The following is a 14,475-nucleotide window of genomic DNA, read 5'->3' on the forward strand; positions in this document are numbered from 1 at the left end:
CTGTGTTAAAGTGCACAGTGGTCGTGAACTGGGTTTACGGTCCGTATAGCAGTTTACGGACCGTCCTTCGTGGTCGTCTTTAACCATTTTAAAACCAGAAACTTGGGCTGCTTGCATGGTGATTTACGACCATGGTTTACGGGCCGTAAACCAGGTCATATTTTACCATTTCCTCGACCGGCAGAAAGTTGAAGTTTTGCATGCCAGTTTACGACCTGTCAGTTTACGGACCGTATACCATTTTACGGTCCGTATAGCACTTTACGACCACTGGTCAGTTTGCGATCCTGCAATGTCACGACCCAGCCCCGTGGGCCGCGACTGGCACCCTACCTGGGTACCCAGACCAAATCACATATTCATTTACCAAATCCGAACGTATTTCAGAAATTTCATAAAAGTCATATCAACATAGGTTATATCAAAATATGTCTTAAGCGGTCGCACAAATCAAAATGTCATATCGAATCCAAACGGAGCGGCGGAATAGACATCGCCGGTCATAAGTGCAAATATAAGCATAAGGGCCATTTAGGGCCATCATAACAAACTGACCGCTGTAAGACCAGAAAACAAAATCAAACAAACATACATAGGACCCTCGCCCCACATATATGACTACAGGCCTCTACGAATTCAAAACAAAGACATATGGCGAGACAGGGCCCCGTCGTACCCAAATAGTCAAATGTACAGAATATATACATAGCAAAAGAAGTCTGTACCAAAAGTGGACTCCGAGTCAAGAAGGAGTACTCCGAAATAGCAGAGAGTGAAGCCTACAGTGGAGGATCACCAATGTTTGTACCTGCGGGCATGAAACGCAGCCCCCGAAGAAAGGGGGTCAGTACGAAATATGTACTGAGTATGTAAAGCACGGAGTACAGAAATATGAGCCAAAACTGAAAGCAAACCGGATATCAAAGGGAAGTACCAATCAGTATGTCAAAATCCATATCAAATCATATACATATACGTAATGCAAACGAAATCATGCAAACACTCAAGAACGTGGTCGCCACTCCGACGCTGGCGCCATACACAGCATAACACCAGAAGGTTTCGAATCTCCGTACATCCCCGAACACAAACATAAGTGAGCGTATCGCATCACTAGCCATATCACAGCATAACTCCAAACGGAACCCGGCCCTATGACGAGGCCTCAGGAACCGTAACACAGCATACGACCGAATTATCATAGGGCGCACGAATCATAACCGGCCCGGGAACCGGTGAACGAAGTCATAGTAAGGCACGAGCGGAGTCGTGAGCAAACAAATGCAAATCATATTTCAAAATAGCCTTTCAAAACATAATGATTTCATAAGTCATTTTATAATCCAAAATGAACGAATACTTAGCTAATACGAAGGTTTACTTCACAAAAAGTATCCAAAGTAGTGCGTATGGCACAAAACGTAATTTAACATATCATAATAATCAAAACATATTTCATAGGGGGAATTTCCAAAACCGAAGATTTCAAATCAAACTTTGTCCAATAGGAGAGCCCAATAGGACAAATAGGGCGTCTCGGGGTTAGCGGGCCCACCTCGAGTCAAATTGAGGTGGCGAACATAATTTACGAACAGTTAGAGGCCAAAAGGTCATACATAATCATTTCCAAGTGACCCGATCACATTTCGATAGGTTTCGGACATTTGGTTGCATTCCGGCCAAAATAGAGCCTTTAGGCTTCAATTGAATTGAATGAATAGTAACCTTTTTGTGAATCGGGTTTCGAGGAGCAGAATTGCTCCGGAGGTTCCAATATTCACCTAACATACTAAGACATGCCAAACGAAGAAGTGGGGAGCTTTACATACCTTATAGACGTCTTATGCTCTCCTTAAAATCAAATCCCGTTTCGTCCGAAATCTGCAAATGGTCAAAGTTACCAATTTGAGATTCTTAGGCTTAAAATTCCCATTAACTTGATTTTTGTCTACCGAAATTTCGGCAGCATTTCCCCTATAAATCTAACACCCCCGAGACTTAGCTCGGCTCAAAATATATCAACAACAACAACCCAAACATCATCAAACAACACAAACCATAATCAAATCATTCTAGCTTCAAAGTTCTACCTTATTACACAAGTTGACAACTTTCATTCAAACTTCAAAAATTCCAAATCTATGTCCACATTATTGTATTCATTCAATCACTCAAAATTATTCAATCACACCCCAATTATGCTCCAAACCATATACAAAATTTCCCAAAGTTCATTACTTTCCATATTTCATTCAAAACATCAAAAATTACGACGAACGTTCTAACTCTCATTGTTTCACTCCAAATTCATTAACATCAACCATAAGTCATATTTAAAGTCTTTAGCATCATAGATATACAATGATATACACAAATATACCAAACGTATACACTTTCCCATAATGTTCCGAAATCATTTTCCAACACCAATTTAATTCATTAAACGATCATTCACGTCATAAATGTCACAACGACGCACTAAACAAACTAAACAAGATCAATTCACATTTCTTTCTCCTTCTTAAGGCACACGGCCATAACATCCTATATACACACACCCACGATTTTCTACACACATCAAAACTACAGGATTCTCGTCTATTCTCAATCCTTATCACATTCATACATATTCCATAACAAAAGAATAGCAAAATTCTTACCTTTTCTTGAATTTCCGACTTGTCGCAAACGCGCACCTTTCGCCAAACTAATTGTACCCCGTTGAAGAGGGTCTTGAGTACTCTACAAATATGTGAAAATCAAGATTTTTGGATTAGAATCAAAGGCTTGGGATTTTTTTTTAAAAGGAAAGGGGTTCGGCCGAGACCCTTAATAGGGGTGTTCTTCAATTCAATTTTTTTTGTTTGACTTGGTTCTTGATAATTCCAAAGGAGGACTTAATATATATCCAATTATAGGTCATGTGTATATCACATGACCTTTAAAAATGTGGGCTTGGACCTTGTCATGGCCGGCCACCTCAAGCTTTGGGCCTCAATTTTTGTTTTATCTTTTCTTGGCCCAATTCATTAAAAGTCCCGTTTTGTAATTCCCGAAACTAATTTCCGAAATTCCAAATTTACCCTCGGCCTTCCCCAATGTCTTAGCACCAATAATTTCATAACCAACATAGTCATATCCACTAAAATCAAAATATTTCCTCATAACACACAAGTCTTAATTATTTCTCGATTTCCAATTATACGAAAACACGGAACATAACATGCAACTTCTCACATTTCTTAGACTTCTCATTCTAATCATCCACATCCGTGCACATACATTGCTCATCTCATACCTTGCCTTATCTTAGCCAACTTTCTCATCTTACATCGGATACCTTTGAAATCTCACCTAAGGTCATCAAACGCCGTCTCTTACTCATGGAACATCATGCGCTCGCACTCATCACTAGTTCATTCACTTGCGTACCAACGGAAATTTTTTCGAGGTGTAACACAATACTTGAGAATTAAGACAACTATCATGTCAAGCACTATTGAGAACTAGAGTTCCTTGGAGTCATATATGTTCGTTGTTCGCTCAGTTTATGTAATTCATGCCATAAGGAAAGAAAGGGTAATTTTACATACACTTTGGAGCCTTTAGAAGTAGAGTCATCATTATAAAATCATTCCTATCCTTGACATCATCAGAAGTTTTAAGAACCATGGACTTTTAGCATTTGAAGACATGAAGGTTACGAAAACATTTATGAAGTCATACCATAGGGATCATGCCTTTGAAAGAAAGGGGACGAGCCTTAACATACCTGTTTAGCCACCAACTACCTACGATTATCCGTCCGAGCCCACAAGCCCGCAAGTCTACATATAAGGCCATTCATACTATGATTAGGCCCATTATCATATACTTATCCTAAGCCTTCAAATAATTCTTCCTAAAATCTGCCAAAATTTCGGCAGTATCTCCTCTGTTTATATGCCTAGCCCAGAATCGTAATTCAACAACCAACAACAACAACATCAATACCAACATCAATAACATCATTTCCAACACCAATATGTACCATAAAACAGCCCACACGCTGTTTTCCAACTTAACTAACCAACTTACTACACAATTATTTAACGACTTTGTCTCTGAGAATAAACCTTAAATATTACCAAAAGAGAAAGATTCATACCTTTTTTCTTGTTAAGACAACAATATCCTCAATATCCACGCTAAAATCCACCGCAAAACAATACTAGAATCACAACCATGCGTTACCCGGACCTAAACCACTACTCCACTACTTGAAAATTGCTCACTTTTTGATTCCCTCTCTCCCTCTCTTCAAATTTCTAGAATTTTATGGGCAAATCTGATGAAAACAGGGGGTTATTACCCTTTATATAGGGGTCAAATTCAGGTCGGGTCACTGTAGCAGTACTGTAGCAAGTCGGGTACTGTAGCAGTACTGTAGCACGCGTTTCTGCTCTGTCAGCCAAACTTGTAACGTCCACAATTCTCTACTCTAATGTTCTATCGACGAGCAGTTTGTTGTGTTGGAAACTAAACTTGACGAACTTCATTTTAGGCCTTTGTTTCACTTCAAAACACTTCATATGCTAAGAGATATTCATCCCTCAATTTTGACCAAAATTTTCACATGAAACTTTACCCATCCTTTCTCCAAAGTCGTATTACTCCATTTCTTCCACTCATTTCCTTATAAAACCTTCCGGTATACCTTATATACATCCTTCACTCATTAAATGTACTTGATAATGCTTGCTTATATTTCGAAGTGGTTTTACTTAACCATAACTCAACGTACTTATGTTTCAGATTTGATAAATCCTTCTTCGAAGATACGGGGTGTAACATCCTTCCCCCCTTAAAAACATTCGTCCTCGAATGTTGTAGTGCTCCGATACTCAAGATCCTTGATAAGTTGATATTTTACCAACTTATTTCTTCTTTAATCTTAGATTGTTGCTATGTTTTGATTAAACAAATAGTGCATTTAATGTTGTTTACTTCCATTTTATAGGTTTATGTGATTTAGAAGTGATCGGAAGAAACCAAGCGAAAATAAAGTCAAAAAGAGGCCAAATTGGACAAAAACTGCACAGTTTTGCAAAACTGTCAAAAGTGAACAGTTTTGCAAAAACGGGACAGATTTGCAAAAAACGGGCAGTACTGCAAAAACGAAAATCTGGGGCATATTTTGTCATTTTTTGGACTTGGAAAAATGGGGGAAACATAAAAGGAAGACTTGGGGGAAAACATTATCATCTTTGGCATAACACATAAACTTGGAGGCTAGGGTTTCATCACCAACACCATTGGAGGAGAAGATTGGAAGCACTTTAATGAGATATTTCTTAATCCTTTCTTCAATTCCTTGTTTTGTATTGAATATTTATGTGTGTAGTATTTCATTTCAATATTTGAACCTTGTTTATGGAAGTATACATTGTTTAAGTTTGGATTGAATCTCTTGTTTTGCTTATGTGTTGAATGATTTTATTCCTAATGAAGTGGGTTATTGTTTCTTTAATTAATCTCATTTTGAATGATTCTTAAGGGAGTAGCTAACCCTAAGACTTGCCCATTTATTTCGATTTAAACTCGGAAGAGGCAAACTCGGAATTGGGAAAGATTAATTAACAAGAATTTGGGGCGTTAACCCTCATCTAATGGAAATCGACCTAGGGATAGGCGACACCACTTGTAGCCATATTCGGGTGTTCTTAATGCTCCTAATTGCTTTAGGGATATTCAGTTAGGTAGTCTAGTTAGTCTTCGGAAGAAGCTAATTTAGAGTCATTATCCGAGGCTAAGTAATATAAACTCACCATTATTTGTAAATCATGAAGTACATTGGATCGTTACTTGAGCGTAGTTTCCCTTGTATCCATGCTTGTGGCCATTGATCATTTTACTTTCTTTCTAGGTTAGTTTATATTTTTGCATTAGTTATACTTTTCTCCAAAAATCAAATATTATCTATTGTTTGGCATAGCTATTATTGGTGATAATTCCTACTTTTCCTAATCGCCTATATATTGTTCTCTGTGGGATTCTACCTCGACTCATAGTTGGGTAAATTATATTTGCATACGACTGTGCTCATTCTAATTAATAGGGTGGATTTGGTCGTTATCAATCCTCATTGAATTTTTGTTCGATTACCATATGCTTATACTATAATTTGGTCGGTTTCGTCCTGTTCTCTCTTAGCTCTTCATCAAATTCATTTGTGAGTCGTACTGTCCTCAATCCTCATGTATACAAGTCAGCTAGTATTGCGTTCTCATTCTATCTTCCTTCCTGTAGTTTAACTAGCCACGCCACGGCTACTCGCCGTCCTGCGAGCGTCCTTCCTCTTCGTTCCTCGTTTCTTTATTAATGGATAACTCCCTTGCTCGAACACAACACTTTCCTTTGTTCACTCCTCTGATGCTATCTTGACTATCCCTACTTGTACTTGTTGAGCTTAGATACGTGCTAGACTATCCCCTCGTAATTCAACAGCCAAGCTTTCCGATTCATCATAAAATTTTTTATACTAATGTCCCATTGCTTGTTCAGCGTTACTCTGCTACTGACAAATCCTCACTCTTAACGGTTGCGTTTCTTCAACTATCCGTTTCATTCCTTTCCATGATCAGTTATAACCATATCCTCAATACGATTTCTTAAATATGTACATTCCTAATGTTCCATCACCATCTCTATTATTCCTCGTAGCAAGATTATATATTGCGATGAACCAATAATCATAGTTCGAACCAGTCTATAGCTCACAATATCTTCGAGTTCGTGTCAAAACTCTCCATTTAATTCCTTTGCCTCCAATCTCGCAATATAACTTATAATTATAAAGTTAGGGAAATTCTCACTTTACCATAGCTTCTTTTCCAACATCAGTATGGTATACTTACCCTTGACTTCCTCATTCCATTGATCACTTAGTTAGCTGTCATTCCTGTTGGCTTTCCGGTGTGCCCATTCCCATCTGTGAGGCATAACCTTACGCTGATGGTTCATGTAATTCTATAATACATAGCCTTATGCTCAGTATAATTAGTGACTCGTGATATACTTTCTAATTTCTGGTGATGCTGCTGCCTTTCTATCTGCACCCCCATCGTTCTTCCTCTTTTTAGAGATCGCCACACCGCTTATCGTTACTCCCTTGTTAAGATTCTCATATTTTTCCTTCAATATCAATATTTTCTTCCGTTGTAACCCGAAGTGTCCTTTGTACTCATCATCCATTTCGTCATTCTCTTTGTGGTTATCTTGCAGAGCTTTCTTACTCTCTTTATTACTCTTTAGGATACGTCACTGCCTATTTAGGTGCAGCACAAACTTCCCTGGTCTAGAAATATCATATCTCACGTCCGTATGAAGTATTCTCTTGATCCATTTTAATTCCTTTTCAAACCTGCTTTTATGGTACGCTTATCTTTAATTCGTTCCTGCTCCCTTTTAATGCATTCTTGATATGCCACTACGTCCTGAATTTTGGCCTCCTTAAGCTAACCTCTTTCTTTCCTTGGACTTTTGACAATGCCATACCTCGTTTCAGGACTAGATCTGCTCTTCCCCCTTTTTAAGGGTGTCCTTATACACTAGTAACTCCCAAGTATCAGTAGTTATCGACCTACCCTAACGATCCTCCGACTCTTTTGGTCTCTTATAATACCAGAATTCTCTCATCGTATAGCTTGACTTATTTTCCTTTCTGCTAATCGAGGGATTTTCATTTGAACGAACCGCTTATGCATTACTTCTACCTTTTATGACTGAACATTTCCCGAATCAACGGGTTAATGGGAACATTGGAATCCATCAAAACATTTTACGGAGCGTTTCGTCACACTTTGCCCTTTTATCCCTCGTCTTCCTCCACAACTATTATCACTGAAATTCTTCATACTTCGAGTTTCCGGTTTCACTCTACGTCTACAATATATCATTGAGGGTTAATGTGCTACACTCTTCCACTTCCACTATCAATCCTTTTATTCACTTAGCTCACTTATCCTAAATTTTCCTTGACTACTTATTTGCGTCCCACCTATGCGTTGTAGTTCTTCCAATGTTCTGCCACTTCTTATTCGTGTCGTGAAATCCTTGCAAATATACTCTCTTCTTGCTTCTCCTTCCTGCCGCTAAGGCTAGTCCATACTCATGAATATTTCCCATACATCCTTCTATTTCCCTTATAATTAAATCTCGGTATTCCTTATCCTGATCCCATGTCATTGATATACTACCTCCCGATTAGCTTTGTTAGGTCATTATCCTCTCGCTTGTCCTTGTTGATTGCTCAATTTTTCTTTTCTTCCCTTCTCCTTCTCTCCTCTCCTTCTGACCAACCCATTAGTGTACCTTTCCTGCTTTCATCCTCAAACCTTCCTTGAGTTCCTTCCTCCTCGAGCGCCCTTCTCCACTTGTTATTTTATAGTATTGACCCTGAAGTTCGTGAAATATTCCTTTTAACGTGCAAATCGTTCTATTCTTAAATCATCTTTTAGGAAAGCTTCTCCGTTTCCGAGGTAATCGTGCCAGTATGACATTGATCCCTTTATACACCTCTCGAGAGCTGGAAATTTCTTAATATCATTGCAAGGCCTGATCATTCTCTCTCTTACTTCACATCCTTATTTGTGATTACTATCCTTTAGTCCCTCTTATCGAAGTCTGTTTCCTGACCCCACACATTCATCTTTTGTTTCAAACTACCATACTTTATCCCTTTCACATGCCTACCTTTGAATTTTATCCAAATAGTCCATTGCCTTACCCGTCGTCCCTCTTGGAAGCTTCACTCACCCTCATTTCTTATACTTTACTTTCTATATATTCACTTTCTTCCTTTCCCTGATATTATCGCATTATCGCTTTCCAACTCTAACCTGTAGTGAAAGTAACATCGACTTACCTTGTAACATTTGTCACTTGAACTTCACTACCCTGTTCGAGTGATGCCTTTAGTATACCGCCACGTCGGTTGCTGGGACACATATACCGGTTGGCGTAGCCACATATGGGATGTCATACACATACATATACATATACATATACATATACATATACATACATATATATATATATATATATATATATATATATATATATGTATGTTTAATAACGCCTTGCTTACAAAGTACTTCCCACTACTATTCGAACTCATCGTTATTCTAGAGCGGTGATGCACCTTCTTTCTCTTTCCCGGTCTAGTCCGCCTCATCCTTCGCGATCTTTTAGAGTTTCCAATCACTTCGCATACTCCAATCTCCCTTAGGCTACTCTAGCTTCTCATCTGTCTCTTATGTCTGAATTTGTAGGACTCTTAATATACTTCCAAGGGGGTCACCCATCTTAGTATTTCTCTCACCCTAGCACGCTTAACCTTGAAACTCTAATGAAATCCGGTGCGTTAGTGCTAGTATAATCGCATACACCTTACTGCTGACCTTCCTCACATGACCTAGAACCAGTTGAAGTTCTAACGGGCCCCAATAAATTCTCGTAATGCATCTCCCTCCGGATTAAAAGGATCTCTTACTCTTCTGACTAAGCAAATGCTATTTTGGCCTTTGAAATCCTTAATAATTACCTTTCATCTGTGTATATGACTACCTTCCATCCTAGATTTCAAGATTCCCAATGGTGGCGACAACACCTTAATCGCAGCTACCTCCAAATACCTAAGTCACTGATCCCCTTTAGGATTTCCGCTCATCACTATTCAGTATTACCCTGAAGTAATTACATACGCACATAGGAAATTTCAATAAGAACTCGTATACCTGTAGCCGATCGGTCCTCAGCCTGATCTGGTCGGCTACAGAGTGAAGTGTGCTCTTCATCCTTGTCTTCCCACCGTCTACTAGTCTGGCCTAACATAATGCTAGAACGTAGGGATAATCTAGATGTTCCAAACTCTGTACTTCCTCAATTACGTCTTCGCCCACAGGAGTCTCGTGAACCCTTAAACAGGTCTTTATCATATGATTTCTCAGTCGGGTCTCCTCCTACTGGAGCCACATCCTCTGAGGGGTCCGTCTCTATGGAATAGCTGATGCTCTTTCCTATACCTCTTGACATCCTGGATCCTGAGTCGACGGGCGATACGGGTCTCATGTCCCCCTTCGGAGCCTCACTTACGCTCCCATTAACTGAACTTGTCCTCTCCTCCAATACAATCTTGCAATTTAACAAAAATTGTACCAAGAACGAGCTTTCCTATCATTGGCTCTACTGCACGATCTATGATTAGAAAGAAAGATGACATCCTAAATGTCCTGTAGCTTCCTGTTTATAGATGTGGTGCACAACACACCGATAAACAAGACTCTACTAGACACGGTCTGTAGACACTCCGAGGATGAACTGCTCTGATACCACTTTTGTCACCACCCAAATCGATGGGCCATGACTAGTGCCCGAGCTGGGCACCCATATATGACCCGCTAGATATAATCAGACTGAAACTGAAACAATATGGCACTCTGTAAAAGCATGCTGTGAACTCATCATATCATACATCAGAAAGAACCTATCTCCTGAGAAGTCATAGTTAACCAAAACATAACAAATATGCAAGCCGACAAGGCTTCCACTATACACGAGGACATCCAAGACAATCTACATCGATATAGCTGACCAAACCGTATATACACAACCCACATATGTCTACAGACCTCTAAGAATATAACAAGGCCTACGTCAAAGGATCTGCACCAAAATGGCTCGAGCTCCGGAACAATGGAGCTCGCCAAGCAGCGGAGTAACAATCCTAAGCTGGAGGATCACCAAACTGAGTATCTGTACCTGCGGGCATGAAACGCAGCCCCCGAAGAAAGGGGGTCAGTACGAAAAATTTACTGAGTATGTTAAGCATGAAGTACAGTAATGGAGATCATGACTGTGTAAAAGATGACAAGAGACAAATATGATAATCAAGTAATACCAAATCATCTGTACCTTATGAAATGAGTCATGCATATATATATAATATACCGTACCCGGCCCTCTAGTGAGGGACTCGGTGAAATATAATACGTACTCGGCCCATTGTGGGACTCGGTGAAATATATAATATACATACCCGACCCTCTAGTGAGGGACTCGGTGAACAATGCAATGAAACTGTTCACGATTACGTACCCGGCCCGGGACTCGGTGAATGATATATTAGCGGTATGCACGAGTAGAATATCATGAGCAACCATATGCAAACTAAATCATCATCTGAGACTCAATAGAATAATCAGAATGACCCAACACTTGAGAATTAAAGACAACTATCATGTCAAGCACTATTGAGAACTAGAGTTCCTTGGAGTCATAAATGTTCGTTGTTCGCTCAGTTTATGTAATTCATGCCATAAGGAAAGAAAGGGTAATTTTACATACACTTTGGAGCCTTTAGAAGTAGAGTCATCATCATAAAATCATTCCTATCCTTGACATCATCAGAAGTTTTAAGAACCATGGACTTTTAGCTTTTGAAGACAAGAAGGTTACGAAAACATTTACGAAGTCATACCATAGGGATCATGCCTTTGAAAGAAAGGGGACGAGCCTTAACATACCTGTTTAGCCACCAACTACCTACGATTATCCGTCCGAGCCCGCAAGCCCGCAAGTCTACATATAAGGCCATTCATACTATGATTAGGCCCATTATCATATACTTATCCTAAGCCTTCAAATAATTCTTCCTAAAATCTGCCAAAATTTCGGCAGTATCTCCTCTGTTTATATGCCTAGCCCAGAATCGTAATTCAACAACCAACAACAACAACATCAATACCAACATCAATAACATCATTTCCAACACCAATATGTACCATAAAACAGCCCACACGCTGTTTTTCAACTTAACTAACTAACTTACTACACAATTATAATTAACGACTTTGTCTCCAAGAATAAACCTTAAATAATACCAAAAGAGAAAGATTCATACCTTGTTTCTTGTTAAGACAGAAATATCCTCAATATCCACGCTAAAAGCCACCGCAAAACAATACTAGAATCACAACCATGCGTTACCCGGACCTAAACCACTACTCCACTACTTGAAAATTGCTCACTTTTTGATTCCCTCTCTCCCTCTCTTCAAATTTCTGGAATTTTATGGGCAAATCTGATGAAAACAGGGGGTTATTACCCTTTATATAGGGGTCAAATTCGGGTCGGGTCACTGTACCAGTTTACTGTAGCAGTACTGTAGCAAGTCGGGTACTGTAGCAGTACTGTAGCACGCGTTTCTGCTCTGTCAGCCAAACTTGTAACGTCCACAATTCTCTACTCTAATGTTCTATCGACGAGCAGTTTGTTGTGTTGGAAACTAGACTCGACGAACTTCATTTTAGGCTTTTGTTTCACTTCAAAACACTTCATATGCTAAGAGATATTTGTCCCTCAATTTGGACCAAACTTTTCACATGAAACTTTACCAATCCTTTCTCCAAAGTCGTACTACTCCATTTCTTCCACTCATTTCCTTATAAAACCTTCCGGTATACTTTATATACATCCTTCACTCATTAAATGTACTTGATAATGCTTGATTATATTTCGAAGTGGTTTTACTTAACCATAACTCAACGTACTTACGTTTTAGATTTGATAATGCTTCTTCGAAGATACGGGGTGTAACACCTGGAATCTTCTGAAACCCTCCATACATGATATTTATTATTAATCATACTTGATAATAGTAATATCCTTTGGTTCCAAGGTTGTCCGTCCCGATTACGACTTACGAGATCGTAGTTCATCCTTTACTTCATTGTTATGTACTTCCCATGGCTTGTACCTTTTAAAACTTCATGGGACGTCTCCGATACTCCATTAATATGGTGAATACATGGCGTGCTTATGCTCTGAAATTGCTAGGTGTAACATCCTTCCCCCCTTAGAAACATTCGTTCTCGAATGTTGTAACTTGCGAGCTTACGATGCTTTCATTAGTTTCTTGAAATGGTTGTCCTCCTTTAGTTCCTGATGTCCATGCTGTTACACTATGGGATCATTAGTCTTCTTTCACATTCTCCCAATTATTTGTCGAATTCATTTATTAGTTCCATATCCTCATGTTCTTATGTATGTACCCAGTGTTCACCTGATATTTAGCTACCATCCTGGGACCTGTTGCCATTAAGATGGTCTTAACTCATGATTGCTACAGCTCTCTTTCGATCTGTGAGCACTCTTAATTGTTGTACTCTTTTTCCTTGCTCCTTATTTCTCTGCTAGTAAACACATTCTCTAGTTCCGATATGGCACCTTTCGTTGTTTGATTTTTTTTTTGTGCTATTTTAGATTATCCCTTTTTGTACTAGTCACCTTATATACATACCATATCATCTCCTTTTAATTCCTTGGTCGAACCCCCCTTAACTCCTTACAATATTATCATATTCATGTTTGAACTTTTTCTCTAATTTCCTCTCCTCAGTTTTGTATAATTACAAAATAAACTCATGAACATGGAACTAAGATAAAATCTTACTTAATCATAACTTCGTTTCACTATGAGTATGCTTTCTTCTTAAGTCTTTGGCTCTCTTATACTGGTGACTAATTAAGACTTAAACTAACCTCCATTCTTTTTTGGCTCCTTATCGTCGTCGTTGCACCATTCTGTTAGCCATTTCATCATGGTGATTTTTTATATGGTTCTATGTCATACACTCTCACGATTGATATAACCAACGGCTTGGAATTGTACGAATTACAAGGTACTCCCTAATCTCAGGCAGTACTGCTATCTTGCTATCCATAGGCACACTATCTTTCTTTCCTATGACGATTATTGAACTTCCTATGGATATTCCTCTTTTAAAGCTTTCATCTTTTCTAGTGCTACAAGTTCTTATTAGTAGTCCCGATTGTCCCTTATACTTATTCCTGGTCAGCTTGTAGGGCCTTCTTACTCTTCCTGTTACCTTTTAGAGTACTTTACTGCATATTTAGTTGTAACCAAAATTTCTCCGGTGTGAGTAATTCGAGTCATCGCCCAGAACACAATGTATCGCGTTGACAAAACTTATTCTCTTTGATTCGCTAAACCTTCATCATCTTGTCATGCCTCCCTTTCCACATTTGTCTCATAATATACTTGCATTTAGTCCATTTTCACTTTTCTTTAGCGCATTCTTGATATATCGGTTCATCCCGAAATTTGACTCCTTCAATCCAATGTGTTTCCTTCTTTTGAGCTTAGGCATATTGTAGCTCATCTTAGAACTGAATTTGTTCTTCCCTACTTTTAAAGGATACTCTCATATACCAGTAACATTCAAGTATTAACCATCTTTGATAGTCATCTTGCCGACCTTAGCGATCCTTCAACTCCTCTATTCCATATAATGCCAGAGTTTTTTTCATCGAATGGTGTAACTTATTTTCTTTTTGCTAACTGGATTCTTGTACTAGGTCAAATGTTTATTCATATCGGGTATAATTCAGATGCTTTCTTTATTGATCACCTCT

Source organism: Lycium barbarum, chromosome 2 (assembly GCF_019175385.1).
Source record: "Lycium barbarum isolate Lr01 chromosome 2, ASM1917538v2, whole genome shotgun sequence".
Classification (NCBI taxonomy): Eukaryota; Viridiplantae; Streptophyta; class Magnoliopsida; order Solanales; family Solanaceae; genus Lycium; species Lycium barbarum.